We start from the raw sequence: 9,854 nt of genomic DNA, 5'->3' as shown, positions 1-9,854 counted from the left end.
GATAAGCAGATTAGAAAATAGATGGATTGGGATTTTTGTCTTAATTATAGTTGTTGCTTTCCTTTCTGTACATGGCAGGAAACATTATGAGAAAGCATACATCTCCATAATCATCAATTAATTTCCAGCTAGCGGCCTATAGAATCTTACTTTTTTAAATGTGTGTTCTAACTGCTGATCTACTTTTCCTTCCTTAGACTCTGCCAATGTTTTCAATTTCATTGCACTTTTGACTTTGCTTTCATTCTGTTTGCTACTTCTAGCCACCATTCCTCTAGTATTACAGCTTCTGTGCTCTGCCAAATAATTCTCAGTTTGATGATTCCTTCTACTGGTCTGCCATCTAGTCCCAGATTGTACTTAAATGGTTTCCAATGCTGCCTTCTAGTGGCCCAAAGCAAATAATGTCCAGAGTAGGGTTTCTAAGAAAAGTGCAAGGTAGCCTGAAGAAGTGCAGTGACTACGGACATCTGTTTTTGACGATAAACACTGCAGCCATTCTGTATTATTTGATGCCACCTAGTGGTCAGGTTGGCATATATGAAATTATATCAGTGTCAATGTGAGGATAATATGTACATAAAAGGGAATTTTAAAACACATACAAATGCTAGATGTATTTCTCTTTAACTGAAAACTTTTTTCAAATGCACCATAGTATTTTTTATTTTTCTTTTACCATTTCCAAAGATTTGGAAATAGGACATTCTAATGCAATTTTAAGGAAAAAGTAAACAAGAAAATAATCTTCTTATTATTATAGTAGGTACAGGTATGTGCGCCACAGTACAGGAGGGCTGAGTTGGCTCCAATCTAAGGGTCAGATGTATACCCAAAAAGAGGCTCAAAGTGTGTGTACACAATTTTCCATATAAAAGTTGTGATTTAAAAAATAACAAAACTTGAAGTTTAGTGAAAGCAAAGGTGGACAAATAGTATACACTCTTACTATTATGTCATGGTTAATGTGTCCATGCTGTTTTATTTCCACATACTTTCACTCCAAAGATGGGTAAGTTTCCTTTATTGGAGACTCCAAACTGATCTGCTGTGGTTTTGAGACGGGCACCCCATTCAAAATTGGCTCCTTCTTTCTGCTCAGTGTGACAATGTGGAATAACTGGAGGCTGAAAATAATGAATGAGTAAAATATTTCCCAGCGTGAGTCAGCATGTGTGACTATATCATTGACATTTATGGCTTGCAAATTGTGATGGAGCAGACTTCTCTAATATTAACATTAGTTTGCCTCACTAATAATATCTATCCCTGTTTTGCTAATGACTAACGAGAAGGGCACATTCACATGCTGTTCTTTACACAAAAAATCAGTCCAACAATGGGATACTGATGCTGGGTCTGTCTAAGTTAATATCAGGTCATTGTGACCCCCTCTGACATTGTCATCATCTGACAAAGTACAGGCATATAGATTTAAACATTAATAAAAATGTGAAAGCAGATCATTTTCAGTTGAGGCTGCTGAGATGGCAGTCTCTTGGGACAGAAATTCAGAAGTACCAATCCCCAACTTCCGTATGATGTAGTAGGATCAAGTTGACTGGTAACGGCAGGAACTGAGGGTCCTGGTTAAGCCCTCAGCCCCATCATGGCTTACCTTGGGCATCTAGTAGTTTGTGAGGCAAGTGTCAGTGGTGGAGAAAAACAACACACAGACCAAAAATATAAAAGTGAAAAAATACAAAGCCTTTATTTACAATGCACAAACAAAAAAACCCAAGATGAATAATAAGCAACATGAAAATAAGTAAAAAAAGGACAATATTTACAAAGAAAGAAAATCCTTCCTTCTTCCTTACATAAAACACAAATCAAGGAAAAGTAAAAAATAGTTTCAAAAAGAAATTGAGATCACAGCTCACCAGATCAGCCCCTCTCCTATAATCCAAGGCCTATCTTCAACTACTGTATATTACTTCACTCAGATGTACTATGCTATCCATCAAGCAAACGCAGAAAGACAGCCATCTAGATTCTTGTACCCTCCTTTACACAGCTGCAGGATTTTTGCAACCAATCCCACCTATCACTGCTCTCATTCCCTCTAATGAGGGCTCATAATGCAACACCGGCCAAGCATCACACTCCCTCTTCCTGGAACTCTGCACTTAAGTGAGTTCACTCACTCACTTACACATATTCCCTTGCCTGCACACACAGCTGGACAAGCTTCTCTCTCTCTCACCCTCTGGTAAGCATTTCTGTAGACTTCTCCTGGAACCTCCAAGTCTCTTAAACCTCTACTCATATTGATAAACTTTCACACTCCCCTGGTCCAAGGCATATGTTACTTACCCGCTCTGCATTTGTATCTTGTGACGCAACCCATCACAAACCCCTGGTTGGGTTATTATTATTATTAATTGTGACAATGCTGAGTGGAAATGGAGTCTCCTTAACTATGGTAGTGCATTTAGGAGAAGGTCATTGTTTACTCTGTGATTAACACAAATCAGGCTTTGCTTTAGAGTTTTGATTGTTCAAATCATAACACAAATGAAAATGGCATTGACGAAAATGATTGGGACCCTTAACCTAACATGTTGTTGCAAAACCTTTAGAGTTTGCAGTCACTGCAGACAAGCGATTCCTGGAGCTCTCAATGAAACTTCTCCATCTGTCAACGGGTTATTTGGCCCACTCATCCTGACAAACCTCAGACAAACTACTAAAGCTGTGTCAGGTTTGAAGGGGACCTTCTCTAGGCTTCATGTTTCAGTTCTTTCCATAGATGTTTAATAGAATTAAAATCAGGGATAATAGAAGGCCACTTCAGAATAGTCCAATGTTTTGTTCTTAGCCATTCTTGGGTGCTTTAGTTGGGTGTTTTGGCTCATTATCCTTTTGGAGGATCCATGACCTGCGGTTGACATAGAGCTTTCTGATTCTGGTCAGTACGTTTCGCTCCAAAATATTTTGATAGTTTTGAGATTTCATTGTTTCCTGCACAGACTAAAGGCACCTGTGCTAGACACGGTAAGGCAGTGCCAAAACATAACCAAGCATCCTCCATGTTTCACAGTAAGTCTGGTGTTCCTTTCTTTGAAAGCTTCATTTTTTCAAGCTGATGTGACTTGCCAAAAATCTCCAGTTTTGTCTCTTCTGTCTAAAGGCCATTTTCCCAGAGCATTGTGACTTGTCAATATGCACTTCAGCAAATTCCAGCCTGTGTTTTTTGTTTTTCTTTTCGACAGTGGTGTCCCTCTAGGTCTTCTTCCATTGAGCCCACTGTCACTCAATGTATGGTGCAATCAGATACTGATGGACTTTAAACCTTGAAATACAGCTTGTATCTCTTTAGAAGATGTATTTTGCTTTTTGCCTACCATTCTCACTATCCTTCTGCCCATTCTGGGGTCGATTTTTGTCTTGCAAGTTTGGTTCCAGTTTCATGGACTTTGAACTTCTTAATAATATTTTCCACTGTTGTTAAAAGAACATCAAGCGGCTTGGAGATGGTCTTCTTGTCGTTTGCCTTTAACTTGCTTGTCTATACTTTTCTTTCTGATCTCTTCAGTCAACCCTCTCCTTTGTTTTCTCTGGCCCATGTTCAGTGTGGACACACAATGATACTAAACAACAGAGGGACTACTTTTCTACCTCTAAATTGGACGAATGAATGATTGCACAATTGGAGACATGTGTGATACTAATGAAAGAAAACAGCTAATTTAAAAAGTCACTCTAATCCACTTATTTAGGATCTTTTCTAGGGGTACAACACATGTCCAGGCCTTTTTAGAATATCTTTGTAGAATAGGCAATGTTTTTCTCTTTTCACACTTACTTTGCTTTACTCATATTTACTCATACATGTCAAAAGCATTCAGGTATATATGGGAAAAGGCTTTTCATTTGTTCATTTTAAAGCAAACTTTAAACACTGTTTATCTTAAATGTTACCAATAACATAACATTTAGTCAATTCAGTTCAGAAGCAATGGGACTGGAGATTATCCTGGCAGAATCAGGATAATGGTAGCAAGAAGTCCTGGAAAGAATACCTGAACATTATAGGGCCCACTCACACACTTACAAAAGGCCAACTTGGAATTAACAATTAATTGCAAGTCTTTAAGATATGAGAGAAAAAGCAGAGTACCAAGAGGTAAACCATCACAGACATAGAGAAAATATTAAAACTCCACACAAACATCTATCATTTGCAAGATTCGTATCTTAAATTAGTGAGACAGTAACACATTTCACTGTGTCATCCATTTTACTAATTATGATTCCAAAATAAAAGGAAGCCATTCAGCCTCTTCCAGTTGAAACAGTGTCAAAAGGCAGAAGGCGAAGCTCACCTGGAGGAGTAGAAGGAGCTATTGTGAATTGAAGAGTATGGTGTAGACTTTGATTTTGGAAATAAAAAAAATGTGTATTTGTAGCCAGGACTGATTTGGTGTTGTTTCGTCTGGGGTTTGGGAGAATTTGTGGCATCCCTGGTGGTCACAGTCTGTTATGTATGCATGTTTAAGAGCTTTAATGTACCTGGTGCTGGACTCCCACCTTTTACAGAGGAGGAGTCCAACCTTAACCATAAGGCTGCTATCTGCCTTTGGTCCTGTATTGAAATAATAGATTTTATGCATATAGTGGACTAAAATAACATAGTCATCCCTAGATGCTTTACAAGTCAAGGTAAATAAATTATACAAGTCATATTATTTAAAATTCTATATAAAAAACTTATTACTTAGTATAGATTACTTAGTATAGATTATCAAAAGCACATTGAAACAAATATATCTTTAAATTGTTTTTCAAAATAGTCACTGTCACAGAGCTTTGGACAGACTGCAGGATCTTGTTCCACAGGCGAGGCCCAATAGAACAAAAGGCTCAGTGACCCATTGTGTCTGTGGAACAACCAGGAGGTTAGAGGACCCTGAGCACAAAGAACTAACAAATGAAAAAATGGTAATTAAGTCTTGAAGATACCAGCAATACATTTGTAAACTAAAAGTAGGTTATTAAAATGGATCATCTCTTTAATAGGTAACCAGTGCAAGGAGAGGAGGTGACTTTCTCCAAAATCTCATTATGCAGGCAGAGATCAGCTCTAGTAACACCAATGAGAAAGATCAGGTAGAACAGCGGCAACAAGAGTGCCAGTCCTCCTACTAGGGTGCAAACCAATTCACAGTCAATGGGTAGAAACTGTATTACTTCCAAAAAAAGGGGATCACAAAAAGAAGCTTTAGAAACAGGCACCATTACATGCCAGCATGCTCCCAGAATTCCCTAATAGTACAGTTCTGCCATATAATGTCATTGCTTTCCTCAACAAGACTCTTTTCTGATTAGTTTTTCAACCATTCATTCATTATTTGAAGTTGTTTAATAAGATGTGGAAAGGCAGAGACAAGCCATGTAAAGGTCTCTAAATGGGAGGCACACAACAGAGAGGCCAAATTTGACTAACCAGTCAACCTAATCTTCATGTCTCTGCCATATAGAAGGAAAACCTATGGAGAATCTTGTATTATCGTGATATTTCCCTCTACTTACCCTTTACCTATTTTCTTCAGGGATAAGTGTACTAATCAGGTCCGTTATTGGGTTGGTCTACCATCACACCTTAAAAATAACACTCACATACATAAATATACACCCTAACTTTAAAAGTACCGTATGAAAGACGTATACACATGCAAGTTATTCCCTTGCACTTTAACCCACCCAAGTACCATATAAATAACACATGCACAGTCCGCTTTCTCTAGTACTCCAGAGACTTACTTATTATCGGCACAAACAACATACGATGTTTTGAATATATCTCAGACCTAATTACTTTAGTCTCTAGAAATATATTCAAACATACAAAGGCTCAACATCCTTGGCTATGGGCCATTTATCAACCAAGAATGCCTTATTTTACGTACTGTTCCCTACTACTGGGTGGAGCTCACATCCTCAGTCCTTAATAAACCTTGCAGCACGGAGCATATGGCAAACGTCCAACTGCTCCAAGTGCTCTTAAAAATATCTACTTTATTAACTCAATCACTCTAGACATGAAAACAAAGTATAGAAAGTTAAAAGCAGTTTAGATGTTTATTAGAAAATTCTATATAAGGCTTTCACAACACGCGATTGTTAGATATTCTGATTGGCTGGCTGTCAATATAATAGATGAATTTGCTCAAACTCTTTAATCTATTTGAATACATCCATTTTCCCAAGCAATAAAGTGTTTAATGATTTAAGAGCCTTTCTTCTCCAAGCTGTAAGTCAATTTAATCCCGGTGCCCTTTCCCTTTACAGGTGATAAAATCATTAATACATCTTGAGGGTCTCCTGAATTCCAGCTCAATTCAAACAGATGATACTAAAGTTGGTACAATTCAAGAAAACAGATTGCCTTTGAAATTAACTGTCCATGCAAGTGACCTATATTCAAGTTCATCTGTTGTTTTGTCTTGAGAAAAATATAATGAAAATACAGAGCAAAATGTACAGATTTGTACATCACAATGAATGTGAAGTTTTTAGTCTGGAAAACACCAACAATTGCATTTTATACAGCAAGAGCTGAATATTCATTGCTCTTCTTGGCATTCTCAGGCTTATCTATTAAAAGAAGTCTCCATTCCAATATTTTGGCATAACCTTTTCCTGTTAGTCTGAGAAGTGTGATATCTCTTTAATTAAAGCATACACTTTTATCAAAAAATGGAAGCCACCACTTTCTAACTTCACAATATGCAATCCATTTTCACACACACATGCACATAAAATTCTAAATTAAATATTTTAAAGCATACACAAAACTATTATTTTTCCCACAACTTACAACCTTCACTCCCTTTCCCACCAGTCACCTGCTCTTACACCTTTCTCATCTGTCATTTTATTCAGAGCACTGTGTACTCCACCCATTCAAGTTTCACGTCAGTCTCACCTGTCTAACTCCAAATGAAGCTCTCCTCCACACCGCCACAGACTGCTGTCTGCCCATTCCAATGTGAGCATTGCCAGTTATTTTGCCCACAACAACATCTACTTGCTATTGTCACAGGTGCCCTCTCCCAGGTTTTATGCTGGTCTCGCCAAGTGCCCCACACACCCCTAGAGATGGCCCAAACCACCCCAGTCTAATACCCTTAAGGCACCGTTCTCACCTTCTGTGAAATATTACACATGTGTGTTATCCACAATAGCCCCACTATATTCAGTATTTGCAGAATTTCTGGTCTCATTATTTTTCACTACTTTGCCACCACAGAGATTTTTAATCAACTCAGCACCTTCTACCACACAGATGGGCCAGACCCCAACCAATGCTTCTGGGACTGCCATCCATTGTGGATAGCCTATTGACGAGGTTTATAAGTTCTTTGAAGTGTCCTCTCCCATCTCTTGAAAATATCCACACCTTCTGTTACCATATAAACATGAAAACTCTTATGTTTGAATATGGTATTCATTCTGGACAGTTTGCCAGGTATTTCCATGACTTTTAATATAAATGATGAAGTCTCTCAGTAGTTAGAAGACACGGAATCCAATGTCACAAAAAAGACTGACTTCTCTGAGTAGTTGTTTGGTACATACATGCAAACAACAACAAAAGTGTTCCCCTTACTAATTAAGCCTTGGTTTGATATGATCCTCATATCAGTTTTAAAGTATGCAGCTTATCAGTGTCCTAACAACACCCAGTGTCTGCATCTTGAGGCAGCTCTGGATTAGGAGAGAGAAAGTCAATGCTTTATCAAACATTTTAAGGTTTAGAGTGAATGTTATATTACATGTACCATGACTCAATTTTCATTGCCAAAGTTATAATATTCCCAGATACGTAATAAATGTTATTCTACCCAACCCTCTCCCTTTACCTTATTGGTGATGAGCTGATATGTTGGGCTCATGCAGGTGTTTTAGGCTTAGATGGACCATACAATATGGGTCACTCATCTACCACCTGCTCAACAGTGAACACCACTTCAGGCCTTGCCGTCATCATCATTTTGGCTGAGGTTCTTTTAAATTTAACCGGAACAGTCATGAGGGTCATTGATGATTTTTTTTTTGTCTCAAGTTAAAACGATTTTGCCATGGATAATCCTCCTGGGACAGAGGCATCATACCCATGAAGATCATTAAAGCACACGAGCCTACCGGCACACAAGGTTCACAAGCCTAGGTATGATAACAGCCCATTCTTAGTTACCTTAGACTGAATTAATTAAGATCAGAAGCAGTAATATTGCCTCCCATTGTGTACATTTTGCAGTGGGACTCTTTGTTGTAAACATCAAGCTGTTGTTATAGTATTGCTACATTCTTGAATACTGTTAATTTGTTTTGTATATCAGCTCAGTAACTTGTTTCTTTGAATCTGCAGTAAGACAGTTTGCAGCTGTGCCACTGAGCAGGGCAGGTTTTTGTACAGCTCTCTATCACTGTGTGAGGGAGCTCCTCTCTCTGCAGACAGTAATAATGTCCTGCGTCTTCAGGTTGAACTCCACGAATGGTCAGAGTGAAGTCAGTCTTTGATCCACTACCACTGAAACGATTTGGGATCCCAGATTGAAGAGTGCTTGCCTGGTAAATAAGGAGTTTAGGAGTCTCATTGTGTCTCTGGTAGAACCAGTACAACCAATCTGTACTGTAACTATATACTGATTTACTTGTTCTACAATTTATAGTAACATCTTCTCCTGGACTGACTGATTTTGCTGCTGGTGTCTGGGTGACAGAAATCTCCCCACTGCATTCTGTGAAATAAAAGAACGTTGTACAGTGATTACATTTCAAGTCTTTAAACCATATTTCTTATAATCAATAAATAATGCTGTAAAATGCATTAGAATATGTATTTACTTTTAGAAATGGTAAGGAATATTGGAATATTGTGTAAAGAAATAAATATATAAATATGTCATAAAAAAAAAAAACCTCATACCATGAGTGAAGAAGACAATGGTGCAGAGGAGCATCAAAAGAGGTTCCATTGTTACTTTAGATCCTTGTCTGTGTGTCTCAGTCAGAAAGTTTTAAACCCTGATAAAGCAGTCAGGTGGTGATTAAGACACAAAGAGGCGTGTCTATGCAAATGACCTGTGCTGCTTCAGAGGAGAAAAGCAATCAAGCACCACTACTCTGTTGATTGTGACTTCTCTTTTTCTGTCACTCGTATTCAGCTTAATAGTTAGCTTGGTTTTGTTTCCTTTTTCCCATTAGCAGAGAGTATTCTTCAAACAACATGTATTTTTCTAGCACATTTTTAAAGAAAGGTGTAGCTCAATGTGATTTACAAATAGTTAAAAAGGTACAATTGAAATCATATCATTTCTTAGATTTTTGCAGTTAAATTAGTAAAAGTTCATTTTGGATCTGGTAACATTTGCTATGATCAGGCAGCCAGAGAGGAGAGGATGCTGGAGAAAATAATTCTCTAACACCCAGTCCCATCTGAGTATTTTAAAGTAATTAATGTAAGTTTGATAAAGTAATTCAGTATAATATTTACATAAGATTACAGATCTTAGAAGATTCAGTGCTGCAGGTATCATCATAATTGTCCGCTCCTCATCGTACTTAAAACCTTGCTGTTAACTTTAAATATTTTTCAAAATGACTGTTAATGCTTCTTGTGCAATATAAACATAGGCGATGTCTGGGATCTCCTGATGCTGGCCTTTTGTGCCATCCTTATTATCGTTTCATATTCAAAATTCTAGAAAAGTCTAGCTCTCTCCGTTTGTCCATGGGGTACTGTAAGGCTTCACTAAGGCACAATTTATAATTTTATGCAGTATTGCATATATTGTATTACAAGAATTATTATTTTTCTAGTATTAGTATTCAAATTTCAGCTG

This window comes from Polypterus senegalus, chromosome 4 (genome assembly GCF_016835505.1).
Source record: "Polypterus senegalus isolate Bchr_013 chromosome 4, ASM1683550v1, whole genome shotgun sequence".
Classification (NCBI taxonomy): Eukaryota; Metazoa; Chordata; class Cladistia; order Polypteriformes; family Polypteridae; genus Polypterus; species Polypterus senegalus.
Note: the sequence above shows the minus strand (reverse complement) of the source record.